We start from the raw sequence: 14,930 nt of genomic DNA on the forward strand, positions 1-14,930 counted from the left end.
GTTTGAAGCCAGCAACACAGAACCAGTCAACAGAGCTGCACCCCCCGCAGCTGACCAGCTGCTCTCACTGTCTGCAGATGAGGTGAGGATATCTCTGCTAAAAGTGAAGCAAGGCTGCAGGACCTGACGGCATACCCAGTCGCGTCCTCAGAGCTTGCGCCAATTAACTGGCAGGTGTATTCCCAGACATTTTCAACATGTCTCTGGCCCAAGCTGTAGTCCCCACTTGCTTCAAGACAACCACCATCTTCCCAATACCGAAGAAAACCACAGTGACATACCTGAATGACTACTGCCCGATGCCATTAACCCCTGTTATCATCAAATGCGTTCCGAGGCTGGACATGGGGCACATTAAGGACACCATTCCAGACACACTGGACCCGTACCAATTCGCCTACTGGCCCAACAGATCCACAGATGACGCAATCTCCATTGCCATACACACTGCCCTATCTCATCTGGATAAAAAGAACACATACACAAGGCTACTATTCATCGACTTCAGCTCAGCTTTTAACACCATCCAGAGAAACTACTCAAGAAACTCAGTGCACTGGGTCTTGACACCACCCTCTGCAACTAGATTCTGGACTTTTTGACAGGCAGACCTCAGGCTGTCAGGTTTGGAAACCACACCTCCAGCACACTAACTCTGAACACTGGGGTCCCCCACCAGTGATGAGAAGGCCTACAGGGAGGAGGTCAATCTCCTTACAACATGGTGTGAAGACAACAAGGACCTCACGTGGTCTTTCAACGCCACTTGTCTGAATAAGAAAGCGCAACAGCGCTTGTACTTCCTAAGACGGTTGAAGAAAGCTAAGATATCTCCCCAGATCCTCACTAACTTTTACTGATGCACTACAGAAAGCACACTGACATGTTGCATCACAGTGTGATATGACAACTGCAGTACTGCTGACCACAAAGCCCTACAGCGGGTGGTGAACAGTACAGTGGTTTGACAATCTCCTAACCTGAGTGAAGACTGGGTTTTCTTCGACAACATTTATGATAGAAGGTGCTTGAGGAAAGCTCTAAGCATCATCAAAGACCCCATACACCCCAGGTACAGACTGATTGACCCTCTACCATCTGGAAAACGGTACTGGAGCATTCGGGCCAAGACTACCAAACTCAGAGACAGTTTTTACCTCTGCACTATCAAACTATTAAACTCCCAGCCTCTCTCACCTCTCACGATTGGAACCCTCACAGTGCCTTCTCTATCAAAACTCAAACACACATCGAACTCTACCTCTACCTCACATGTCAAGAAGTTCACTTCCCATAATCTTCTATCCTTTATTTCATTCTGTTGATGTATGATTTTGCACAACTGTTTTGCACATTACCTGTTACCTGTTGTTGTTTTGCACATTGTTGTCTCTTTCTTTTCTTATACAATTGTATACAATTTTTTGTACTGCTTACTGTCTGAGAGCTAGCTAAATAGCATTTCGTTATACCATATACCTGTGTATGAGTATAATGACAATAAACTTTGAACTTAAACTACTGATCCCTCTCCTCAGCCTAAAGCACAAGGCAACCGAATCTACAGTACCTGCCGTTTAGATTAAAGGAGCTCCTCACTGTTTCTGGCATCACCGTGACTACTGGAGAATGGGTGCGTTATCCTTACATGTCAAAACACAAACCTAGAACATCCCTCTCCCTACTGTCTGCCCACAATAGACACAGAGGCCATCTCCCGCGTCTTTTGGTTCACACAGCTGTGAGCACCCTGGAACAGCCCATCAATTCTGTAACTCATGATTTACAATTACACCCCCAGGTGAGGACAGCCAAAGAGACTTAAATGTAACCCACACCTCTGTGGAAGAAACACCTTGCACAGACAGCGGCTTTCCAGTGAAACAGTTTCTTTGTTTCTGCAATGTTTAAGAACTCAATCTCCCAGATACTCCAAGGTAGAAATCTTTATTGGCATTAGTGTCTTCAGGTACGCTGCATGCCTGCAGTACAAATACAAATTAAAAAATAAAAAACAAACAATATGTAAGGTCTGCATACGACACATATCTCAAGAGCAACTTTACAAAGTTCCCCCTCCCTCTCGTGCCCCCACACGAGAACGTGACGACACTGGCGAAAAGCAGGGAGACCAGCGCTGCCGGCCTAGGGAGCAGCACCAACAGGAAGTCTGTCTGTCTGTGAGATCCGCCTGCTCTGGCTTCAGTCATCGCTCCCGCTGTCCGCGCTCTCTTTCCCTGCTGCGCTGGCATCCTTGTAGATGCCCGTGTACGCCTGCAACACAGAGACACAGCGCGCTTCACTCACTCCTGGACTTGATTCGTTTGTCCTCGCACTCATTTGACTCCTAGTTTGAAACGTGTTTATTTAGACCTTTTAGAAGAGACAACGAAATCCAAGCTGCCTTGTTTCAGGAGACAGGAGCAAGCTCGAGTGCCTGGGAATAAACCACACAAACACAGGGCGGACAGGTGGGCTGTATACTGGCCAACGCCCAGGACGATGGAGCAGCTGACCACCACACCGCCAGGCCCCCCACTCGCTCATGTCAGTCCAGGACCTGGATTCAGCCAAGGCCTTGACCCCACTGCCAGTTACTAATTCCCAGCTCGATGAGAACTGAAGCTGCCCCGAGGTGGTGTGTTCAGAACTGGTTCAAAGCAGGCAGGTTTGATGTTTTGATGTCAGCCGGGCCCATGTCGCTTCATGAGCCAGTTATCTCAGGCGCTTGTTATCTCTACTGTCCAACAGTGGAAAATGATGATGATGATGAGCGAGCCGGTGTCCTTTTCTCGATGGCCCTGCTAGCAGTCTGCAGATTAAATACAGTATCAGCTACTGTAATCTGTCACAACTGCCATTCTGACCGCCAACGTGCATGTATGCTGGTGATTGAGAAACTGCACCTGCAAATGCAATGCAGTCTTTCACTATGAGCAAACAAAGGAGCTGGACTGAACTGATTCCTTTGCAGACTACGCATGCTGACGCAGCTACCCGCCTGAACTACTTCAACTCACTTCTGCTGCGACCCACTATGCCTTCCTCTAAATCTTTTCTTTGCTGTCTGCCCTGTCTTTCTCACACCTGAAGAAGGCTTCACAGCCGAAACGCTGTTTTCCCTCTTCTCTTTTCAGCATGAAATAAACCTATTACTTGTTCCTAATTCAAAACACTGCCAGTTCATGGCTCAGCTACTTCTGTCTGCCCTGCTTTCTTGCATGACGAAGCAGTCAGTGCATGGTTAGTTATACTGGATACAGCATATTGTGGTATTATGCTGCAGTGCTGCAATGTTGTGGGATTGTTGTGCATTTAAGAATAAATACACAACAGTACCGCAGATCTGAACTAACTTGTTTGTGAGGCTGCTAGTTGTCCACGTAACTGGAGTTCCAGTTACTGTACGGGGGGGGAGGGCAGTTATAACCCTTCTCTCTCTGTTCATTGGCATTACAGAGGCTGCATCAGTCACAGTTCAAACACTTTAAATAAGAGCACTTGCAACAGGAAGTGCCTTTTTTGAAAAACAAATTCAGTATATTTAATCACCTCGCCTAAAGATATCTATGTGAATGATCCTTTACATAAAACTACCCTCAGGAAACCCTACAAGCATAGTTTAAACATAGCAAAGCATGAACAAAACACAGGAATTACGTGCACTAGTACGAGAAGGGGGGAGCTCTTGGTTAAAATGAATGCACAGTAGAAGTCAGGGTGTGGGATTGCAGCTCCAAAAATACCTTCTTCAAGCATCATTTGTGTCCTCCATCTATAGTTCACATCTACTGTATAGCAAAACTAATTTTAGCCACACTCTCATTGCACTAACAAGAAGTCTTCAGAATACACTGACATAACTGCATGTAGAACTAGTCTCGCATAGACATTAGTATATCCAATGAATTTAGTATCCCAGACTTGTGTTTATTATTATTTTATTTAGTTGACACTTTTATCCCAAGTGATTTATAGAAAACAGACTTTGTGCCATTTCTTGCTGTGTACATCTTCAGGGACCCATTGATAAACCTCTGTCTGCTGGTGCCCCTCCAGTACAGCAGCAGTGTCCACACCCTGGTTTTAAAACCCTCCTGTCAAAAGACACAAGCCCTTAAGACTATTTCTCAACACCACCCAGAGAAAACCATTATTTTCACAGTATGTTTATTTACTGCACATTTTAGAACTTGATACTGATTGCGGAAATGTTTCTAGTTGACAGAAGCAGCTTTAAAAAAGCGCAAGTGCCAGTTCTTAGTTTTATTTTTACAAGGAATATTTGCGGGTTTATTTGCCTTATCTCGTTGGTTAGGTTATTTCTGTCCGGTTTGTGCAAGGCAGTCAGCTGAGCCTCGTTGTGCCTCAGTTTCGTCCTGCCCGTTCTGAGCACAATGCAAAAAAGCATGAGTCGCTCCTGCAATCGAATACTCATTTGCAAGATTTCATAATATAGGCTTTCATCCTTCTTAAAAAATAAAACTCACAAAGTATGTGGCTTGTTAATTGCGCTGCCTTCTTTGGTAAGACGAACATCAGTCAGCTACAATGCAACACAATAGCAGACACAGTACATTCGTGAATTGGGCAAACCCCACTGGGACACAGGAAAAGCTGAACACCAGATAGCTGTGAGTGCTTCAACAGAAGTGTTAGACTGTCTTCCCACATCAAATGAACAAGCGGAGGCTCATTCCATACTGAATAGTAGAAAAGAGGAAGGTGAAATATGTTTCAGCTGTGCGAAACACCCCAAGAAGACTACAGAGCTGAAATGTTGTGTTTCCTCTTGACACTTCTCAGCATGGAATGAACCTCCATGCTCTGCTCCATCGTTTGCAGTGAACACCATTGCCTATGTGAACCTCTTTAACATCAAATACTGCACTGTTCCTCATAGAATTATAAATATCTGTATATAGCCCTAGACGCTGTGTAGTACATTTACGTAACTCACTGTAATAAACAGCTGCCTTTACCAAACTGTGCAAAAAAAAAGAAAGAATGGATGTGCCGTGTAACACATGGTATTCCCTGCATGAATATTGTGAGTTTTTACAATTGGTGCGAATAACAACCTGGGGTCAGGACCTGATTTATTTGATATTAACTGATACGTCTTATAATTATGATCCCCAAACTAAAAACTAAATCAAGCACAGAAAATTGTATTCAAGATGCATATTATTACAGCTGTAGGTGGCTATGGATGTGCCTCAAAAGAAACTAGACACAATGGGTAACACCTGGCTAGTATCAACATTTTCAGCTTCAAAGCAAAGGGATAGTAGGTAGGTAGTAGTAGGTAGTCCAGATTCACTGATCAAAGCAATCGTAAAGTTTATCCTGATTTACCTTAGTGAATTAAGTTCTGTGTAAATGATTGAGTGTCAAACCACAGTCCAGAAAGACACCAGATAAGATCAGATCAAGACAGAATAGAGGCAAAGCACAGGACAAAACATGAAGAAAGATGGGAGACAAAATAAGATGTGTGCCAGGCAAGAGGTTCTTGTTTATTTAGTTTAGAAGACAGTTTATCTCTTAATCTGGCAGGTGTTAAGAGTTGAATATTTGGTAAATGTCTGGGATTTTCCTGGATAGTTAGGATTTTAGGCCTCTGGGACACCTTGTCTGTAAACATGTACTGTTGTAAGTTGATGTGGTGTGTAGTATAGTGTGTGCATTGTCATTGTTAATAAATATTTGTTTAACTGAATTATTACTCTTTTCACCAAGGCTGTGTCACAGGACAAAGAATTAATGTGCCTCTAACTAGATCAACTGCTTGGGTATATTCTTAGAAAAATAATTTACAAGTGGGTGGTGATGATCATTTATTTTATTTATTGATTTATCTGCTCAGTTAAATTCCTGCTTATTCTCTAATTTCATAACCCTTCATTTACAACAATATGAATAGAAAATAAGGTGGCATGTTTTACCAGGATGCTATAAAAGTATAAGTAATAGGTTCATTCCATGCTGAAAACAGAAGAAAGGAAACACAACGTTTCAGCCGTGGAGCCTTTCTCACACCTGAAAAAGGCTCCACGGCAGAAACGTTGTTTTCTTTCTTCTCTTTTCAACATGGAATAAACCAATTACTTGTTCCTTTGCAGCCTACGCATGCTGACACAGCTACCCACCTGAACTACTATAAAAGTAGGCTACCATATACAGTTCTATAAAAAGGCCCAATGTAAGCTATAGTGTACAGAACCTGGAAGACTTGGGTTGTTAATATATTGCTTATTGAAGCTAAGGGGTTCATAGCCACAGACCATATTATATTTAAGCCATGACCATAAGGACTGCAGAGCTCTGACCAGGTTCAGTCCAATTCAGAATGCATTTTTCAAAGCCAGAACTGAAGCAGACTGCCAAGCCTTGTCATTCTTACATCAACAGCTCCTCTCTTCCAGTCTCCCAGGAATTTCTTCACCGCGCGTTTGGGCAGCCCCGTGATCTCCACGATTTCCGCCAAGGACTTCCCACCTTCGTGGTAGCCCACGATCAGCCCCCGCTCGAAATCCGTCATCTCAGGATCTGCTGCCCCGCTGCCGCACAGCTCCCCCCTGAGAGCAGAGCACAAAGAGTTAAGATAAGATAAGATCACTTTATTGGCCATGTACAATTTCTTGCATTAGGAATTTGTCTTTTCGCATACCCCAACTTGCTCTCCATGAGACACACAGACAGGGAGAGAAGCTTGGGGTCAGAGCGCAGGGTCAGCCATTGTACAGCACCCCTGGAGCAGCTGGGGTTAAGGGCCTTGCTCAGGGGCCCAACGGCCGCGGGATTTGAACTGGTAACCTTCCAGCTACAGGCGCAGATCCTTACCCACAGAGCCACTGCTCCGCCCCTAGTTGATGCCAATCTAACATGAATACAGATCCCATTCTGGGGTGGGAAGGAGCGTACTTACGGAAGACAGGCCAATACAGGCTGTTAAGAGAGAACATCGTTAGTTCAACAGATACTTGCAGTTAAACAGGATGTTTTATTTTTGATCACCAATTTGATTGCGAGACGAGGATCTTTTGTGATCCGTTAGTAATTACAGTGGTTAATGTACGGTACCTCTGCTTTGAGATTTACATTTGTAAAATGTTGTGTGTTGTATATAAGGTACAATCAAACCTGAACTGGAATGCTGTACAGTGACAGACTAAACTAAACTCAAACTAAAACTGCGTGAAGACTTTATGACTCATTTCAGTTTTTGTAGTCAATACTGGGGTAAAAACTGTTTTTAACTGTGCATGAACTGTGCATCTACCTGAATTCAGGAGGCCTGTCTGGATCGCTGTGCTGATCCGAGAGGGGAATGAGCTGCATACAAGTTAACTCATGTCAAACTGTGCCTTTCAGCAGCTATCTGCTTGTGCTGCAATGACACACTGGTCTGCATTTTCCACTTACAGGCATCTAATAATTCCACAATAAATTAGATAGGCTTTTGACAAAAGTGGAAAATTGTGCCATGCATCTTTACTGAAAGTCTGTCTTTGATGGCTTTTTCGATGAAAAAAACAATGCTCTGCCCGACATGGGCACAAAAAACTAAAAAGGATGAGGACTGAATGTTGCGGACCAAAGACTTTCCGTGTGCTGTGGAGTCACAACGCCACCTAGTGGACACAGCAGCAGCATGCGTTCGTTTGCAAATTTCAGTATTAGTACTCTCATCACTCACTATTCAAATCACATTATTGTCAAAAGCAAAAATTATTGATATCTTTAGATCACACTTGGTTGCATTAATTTGCAGAAATGACTTTTATATAAAGAAGTACAAGTAGGTTGGATTTTGATAGCAAAAATAAACTGCATGGTCTTATGCTTCATTTCCAAAATTTGTTTAACATCTTGCCCATTTGCCTGTTTTATTAGTCTTGGAGCTCCAGTGTTCTTAACGCGGTATAATAATTAATAATAAGTCCTTAAACTTATATAGCGCTTTTCTGGACACTCCACTCAAAGCGCTTTACAACCACCAATGTGCAGCATCCACCTGGAAGATATCTGTTATATCTTCCTTACTGTTCTTTCTTCACCAAAAATGGTTTCAAAGTAGCAAAAATTATTATGAGTTGAACACTAGGTGTCCTGTTGTAAAGGGTGTTGAGGGATGCTCTGGTGCTGGGATCTTAAGGACACCGCCAAAGCGAGACTGTGATGCACATTCAACTGCGTTTGAATCCGTTTTCCGATTACTCATGCGGGTGATGTTTACAAGCTGATCTCGGGTGTAGTTTGAATGAGTCCCTGCTGCGATTAGAGGCACGTATACCCCTTAACCGAAATGCAATTACGACGTGCGATTTAACCACAGGAAAACCGATAACACTTTTCAGTGCAAGGACATGAGCAATACATTTTTGCGTCCGAGAAGCACATCGCCTTTTTAGAGGGCAAGCTTTCCTCTGTCAATGACAGGAAACACCACCCAGCCACTTCTAGAGCTACATCAGTAAACAGGATGTATGTAAACAATAAAGCAAAACAATTTAAAGGTATCACTTAATTACGCTGGTACTTTTCGATGGCACCGTGAGTCTCACCGTTTTTTGCATCAGTGCTGGTTGCCCTAGTTTCCATACAGCACTCGCTATGACAGACGATAGCTAAACGAGTACGAATACTTCTCTGAAGTACATCTTACCTCTCTTCAGTTTTGACAGGCACGCTGACTTCAGACATTGTGCCACACCACTCTCTGCTAACAATAACAGACGCACTCCGATGACAGACGTCCGACGCGCACAATTGTCGTCACAGAGTGGGAGTTCGCGGCGCATCAGTGATGAAGAGGAGAGTGTTGGTTTATTCATATTCTTAATCACGGGACATCGAGCTCACCTTTTCATTCTTAAAGTTGTGTTCTGCTTTTTAAAAAATAGCATTTGTAATTGGAGTCAATCCTGTAGCAATTGCAGAGTTTCAGATGTGTTGCCTGAAATGTAACTGATGGGACTTCCCTAGCAAGAAAACAAAATCCACAGCAGCGTTTGATAAACTATTACTCCCACCTGTCTGTTTAGAAATTGAGCTCCGATTAACAGTTGTTTAAGCAGAAACAAGGGTGAGCCAAGAGTTTTTACAGCCCTCCACACTGAAGTTGTTTGAGACAGAGCCTTTGAAGTGAGATACACTTGGCACTCAGGACTAAGAGCAGAAACAAGCAAACCAGTAGTCTAAAGAAGGAAGCAGATCAATTAACTGTGGAGATTTAACGTCCAGGAACAAAAACCAGTAGACAGAGGAGTTCTCCAGTCCAGGAACAGTTGGGAACCGTTGGTTTAGAGAAGTAGAAGTCAACCTATCTACCATTACAGCACTTTGCACCTTCCAATAAATCAATTACAATTATTTATTTGGCTGAGACATTTATCCAAAGTCACTTGTTTTTCACTTCAGAGCTACCATTTGATACACATTTCCCTAACCCTGGACCCTGAAACAAGTAATCTAAGTGACAGAACTGATTGTGTTGTTGCTTTATAGCTGAATTGATCCTCAAAGGAGGAGGGCACTGGAGCTCTAGTCCCTGATTCATACATGGGGAAAAATCTTACCTTCAACCAGATTTACATGACGATAGAATGCACACTTTTCTGTAGATGCAAATGTTAGAAAACACAGTGAGTTGGGGGTCATAATGGGGGGATCACAGTGTTGTGAGAGAGCCACAGTTCTTGGGTAGCTCTGTTTGCTATCCAGTCCTGCCAAAGCAATGCACCATGAGGATCCAGGAGTACAGGATTGGGTCCCACATTGCTCCCTGCCAGCCGTGTTAATAACCTGTAGCCTGATCTCCTCAGACCTCAGAAGCTACAACAGGCTGCTCCTGCGCAGTACTGGGATGGCAGATCTCTGAGGACAACCAGGTTGCTCCCAGAAGTAGTGTTAGTGGACTAGTAGATGTCGCCCTTGTTTCAGGAAAAGAATTTACCATTACCAGCACCCCAGCATGGTGACTGTGCTGAGGAAGGCATCATTGATCTGTTAAACCAAGGTCCTGACTGCTTGGTGACTAATGATCCCACTATATTGTTCACAAGTGTAATAGTGTCCTAGTTAATTCACAATGCAGTTTTTCATAACCTCTGTGTAATAGGGCTGGTGGCACATGATGGCTGCTGAGAGTCATCGAGATGTCAGTGGATGAAGTGGATCCCTTCTTATCTCATCTATGTTATATTGCCTTAGTGTCCTTAGAGGTGAAAAGTGTATATAAAATAAAGGAATTCTCTACTTAAAGCACTTTGCTCAGAATGTACTATGGAGTGTAGGAGGCATGGTAGAAGATATTTCAGGTGGGTAGCTGTGTCAGCATGCGTAGGCTGCAAAGGAACAAGTAATAGGTTTATTCCATGATGAAAATAGAAGAAAGAAAACAATGTTTCGGCCATGGAGCCTTCATCAGGTGTGAGAAAGACAGTTCTTTGAAAGGACTGTCTTTCTCACACCTGAAGGCTCCACGGCCGAAACATTGTTTGCTTTCTCCTATTTTCAGCATGGAATAAACCTATTACTTGTTCCATGGTAGAAGATATTCCTTTTGGAAAACTCCTTGTAACATGGTTACCTTTGGAAACCAATGGGGAAATCATGATTTTTGCCCCTGCTTTTCCAGGAGATTCTCACTTTTCCTTTCAGTCATGTTTCGGCGTGACGGGATTTCTCTCATGGAGGCTGTGCAACATATTGGAATATTTCTCCAGGAAGTCATGCATCGTATATGTTACACATATTCTGAAGATATAGATACATTAAAACACTGACTGACCTCCCAGGTCTTAATTCTGTGTGGCATACTTCAGCCCTCTACCAGAAAAACTCGGGTTTTCATGACAGGTCAGGCAAACTCAATCCTTACTCTGGTAATGGTTAACTAATAAGCTTCCTTTATACCGTGACAATAAGGAATAAAAAGTTGACACCAAGCCCGTGAGACAAAAGGCTTTATTGTTTTTCCTTCAGCTATAGCAGAATCCTTCAGGCCTGCCCAGCTCCTGCAGGGAGGAGTTGGTGAGCAAGACCGTCACCCACTGCTGTATAGCAGAAAGGTCAAAGGGCATAAACACAATGTGCTGTGGGGAAAGTGGGGGGAACTGAAGTTGGGGACCAAATTATTCCTCAGCGTATATGACCGTTATGGTTTATTCTCCATGTGGAGCTGTGCCACTTCAGTGACACAGTCCGACATGGTGTAAGAAAGTTCCGGTGGTTATGCCTTAATGGGGTCATAAAAAGTTTAGTTGGGTCATGGAAATGATTTTATTTTTATTGTGGGATTTTAAAATTCTCGTATGAGATCAGGGCTACAAGCCTATGATGTTGTCCAGATGTTGTCAGACAGAGGTCAGTACTTTGTGGTTGGCACAGATGTCTGACTCTCCCCCCATTTCCCAGCTCCACAGCCAGTGTGACCTTTAACCTCAGGAACCGCACTTCTGGACGGCTGTCTCTCTAGATGCGGGGCTGTTGTCTGGGTCAGAGGTCAACATCGCCGCTGCCTGCTCCGACGCCGACCCCTCCCGTTTCTCACCTGAGGACACATGAAACAACACAGCTGTGAGCACACAAGTGACAAACAATTTAAAAAAAAAGTATTTCTATTGGTTTGTCCCTGCAGCATTCTGAAAATAACCTTAAGTTCTTATGCTGAATATTTTCAGACTCTAAGTCAACTTCTTCTGCAGAGTATTTCACTCCAGTTGCTTCAGCAGATGCCCTGACATATAAATAGGCATAATCCAGGTCATCATTGTAAAGGAGAATATGTTCTTATCAGGGTTATATCATAAAAAAAGTGTAAAACGTGAACCATTAATAGTAATTTAATATTTGCATGCGATCTGCAATTGATACCAGACCTGTAAAACAAAACCTCAACAACAAAGAGCTGTTGATTCTAAATCCTTGAGATTAGTTTTCTACAAAAGAAAATCCTTACATCTGGTTGCACTGACGTTAGGAAGTCTTGTGTGCCCTGGTGTCCAACAGTCAAATTGTGTTATCCCTTCATGAAGCCACATACAAACGCTCACCAGAAGGGGGCAGCAAACTCACTCACAGCTGGCTTACATGAAAAATCGGGCTAAATAATTCCCATTTGAATTACATCTTGTACAAAAAAGATCCCATCAGGAATACTTGGGGCAATAACTGTATTCAATTTAAGGAGCCAAAGATTGACTCTGCCCTAACTCCTAGTGTAATTTTGTAAAGTATTCAATGGGGACCTACTTTTTTAGTGGATGTATTGATATGTGTGTGCAAAAAGTTCTGCTTACAGTTGTGGCTGCAGCTCTGACTCTTTATAGTTTTACATAGGTGAGTTAAAAGGATGAAAACAAGTTTCTAGACTTTTTACAGTCTCATCAATTAAGTTGATCAACGATGTAACCCAGTGACGTGTTCTGGATTGTAAACATTGAGACCAAGTCATATAAACGACCTACTGAGGTCAACACTGAACCCTCTTTAATAAAGTTAATAAACCCAAAGCTGGCTTTGGCAAATGTATTTCCTCCTTTCAAAGTCAAATCAGACACTGTATTGTGAAATGAAAGGGAATTACTTTATGATGCAATAGAAAAAGATAAAAATATTTTTATCTTCTGTGTCAATACAGAAGACGGACACCAAAGGTTAACTGAATCTCTTAGATGAGTTTCATACAGTCATTACATTTGGTTGCCTTGAAGTTAGGAAGAGAGAAAAAATATACAAAACTGTGTTAGATGTTGAACAATGTGACATTTGTCTCCTCACTGGTGTGTTCATGTGTCCCTTCGTGAAACCACTTACACACACTCACCAGTAGGGGGCAGCACACTCACCTTTCGCAGGCTTACATGACGAAAAATCGGGCTTCTCCGGCTGCTCCCTCTCTGCGATGGAGGCCGCGATTTTCCTGGCCACGAAGCTGCAGGCTGGAGGAGGAAGGAAGGATTTTGGAGTCTGGTTTGGCAAATGGGCTCATGTTGTTCTACAGAAATACCGTGACAGGACTCTCCCCGGCGATCAGCCCCAAGTCCTGCGCGGACGTGTACCGTGACTGTCAAGACTCGCTGCTGTCAATCATTTCTGCCAAAGGAGCTTCTACCCAAACATGATCAAAGGGAGCGTGAACACCTACGCAAGCAGTTCTTTTCTGTTTTGTAATTCTGCTAGATTTAGGAGGATCTGTGGAATTTTGTTTTCACTTTGACATCATAGAGTGTTTCTATCAGTGGTAAAAAAAATCCCAATTAAATACGCGACGATTCCATATTGTAACACCATTAAATGTGAACATGTCCAAGGCGGTGGATACTTTGGATAGTCACTGTAGCTTAAAACAGTCACAACGTCTGAGTCATGGCTGGCCAATCAGCAGGACTGAACCCTCACTGATAATCTGTGGGTTACCCTAAAAAAACAACCTAAGCATCCCAGCACGCTAATCTCTAAACAGCTCTACAAGGTGAATCCATTTATGACGGACAGGCAGGTTGAGAACACTTTACCAGGCTCACGACAACCGTGTTTTGTTTCCTTCTGCTGAAGTCCAGCCGGTTAGCTCAGATTTCACACCTCCATGTGACACTCAGGAACCGGTGCGGGCTTGATACCCATAAGAAACGCCTTGTAAAGTTTTAAGGACTGAACGAAAATTTGAAACCGTCTAAAACAGAAAATATTACTAAATTACAGTACATCCGTTATCATGCCTGTCATTATGAACTTAAAACCAACTGACAATTGTCCCCCAATTCTGTAATTGTCGTACAGAACCTGGTACCCCGGGAAAACCCCAAAGACTGCGATCTATTGGACTAAGTGGGAAAAGAAAAGGATAAATAAAACAATGAATACAATAACAGAGCAGTGTTAATAAAAACAAGTAAAAAATCTAAAGCATTTAACCGAACAACTGAAAAAACCCTCAGCTAAGAAGCTCCCTCTGCGGATTGTTCAGGTGTTGAATCCAGGATACGAGACCTGTCACTGCCAAACGCCAAACTGAAATTATTCTAGTATAACCGAAAACGGATCTGTTTTAAATCCATTTCCTGGCGGTATTGTAAAGTTCTGGACATCGAAAACCATTTCGGAATGGACCGCCACATATTCCAACATTAGATCTTTTGAAAAATGGGTGGGGAGAATACAAAACGAGAAACCGAACAGAAATTGTGCAAAAGCTGTAACAGAAGCGTCTACCTTTAATGAGAAGTCACACCATCTCGGTGAGTGTTCGTGTGCCTCGGTGTGCGAGTCGCTGCCGGGGACTATTTGTCAGTATCTGGACACCCCAAAAACCGGAAAGCTCGCCTGTTTGTGTGAGCAATCGCTTACAAAACCGGCTACATAACACGCGGGTGTGTCTGTGGGAGGGACGGGAATGATTCGCTGTCAATCCCGTGACAGTCTCCTGCAATGCGATCTGGGTAATGTAGTTCTAGGTTCAAGCTGTGATGTAATCGCTTCTCAGTCACCGAGTGGTGGGGAACGTGCCGCCGTTAGAGACGGCGGTCTCCATCCGCTGTCCCGGAGAAACCGACTCCATTTAGTCTTACAGACCAAGTCCATTTAGTCTCACACCCTTCGTAACCTGTAGGTATTGGTCAGTTAAGCAAGTCAGGAAAATTCTCATCCATTAGAGATGAAGACCAGAGTCTCCTAAATTTTTGTTCCAATTAATCTTTCAATTGCCCTGTGTGGCCTGGCATCATGTCAAGGGTGTACCCTGTGCCTTATGTCTGTTGTGTGCCGGGTAAGGATCCGGCATCATCGGCCATCACAGGGCAATTAAGAGATTAAGACTCTGGACTTAATCTCTAATGGATCTCTGAAGTGATTAGAACATGGGTAAATGTTCTTAGGTTCTTATGTACATGTTTAGAGCTTCTCAATTACTGTCAATGTTT

General features: G+C 43.2%; 2 long non-coding RNA genes across 2 annotated transcripts; both read right to left on the reverse strand.

Moving 5' to 3' along the window:
- Positions 1-1,928: 1,928 nt before the first annotated feature.
- LOC148836442 (uncharacterized) lies at positions 1,929-8,750 on the reverse strand. The gene is made up of 3 exons (XR_016090954.1): positions 8,672-8,750; positions 6,407-6,581; positions 1,929-2,274 (listed from the first exon to the last, which is right to left on the reverse strand). It is a non-coding gene; the product is annotated as an uncharacterized LOC148836442 (long non-coding RNA).
- A 2,208-nt stretch (positions 8,751-10,958) lies between these two features.
- On the reverse strand, positions 10,959-14,395 carry LOC148836443 (uncharacterized). The gene is made up of 3 exons (XR_016090933.1): positions 14,224-14,395; positions 12,858-12,950; positions 10,959-11,560 (listed from the first exon to the last, which is right to left on the reverse strand). It is a non-coding gene; the product is annotated as an uncharacterized LOC148836443 (long non-coding RNA).
- Positions 14,396-14,930: the final 535 nt, after the last annotated feature.

This window comes from Atractosteus spatula, chromosome 4 (genome assembly GCF_055471065.1).
Source record: "Atractosteus spatula isolate fAtrSpa1 chromosome 4, fAtrSpa1.hap1, whole genome shotgun sequence".
Taxonomy (NCBI): Eukaryota; Metazoa; Chordata; class Actinopteri; order Semionotiformes; family Lepisosteidae; genus Atractosteus; species Atractosteus spatula.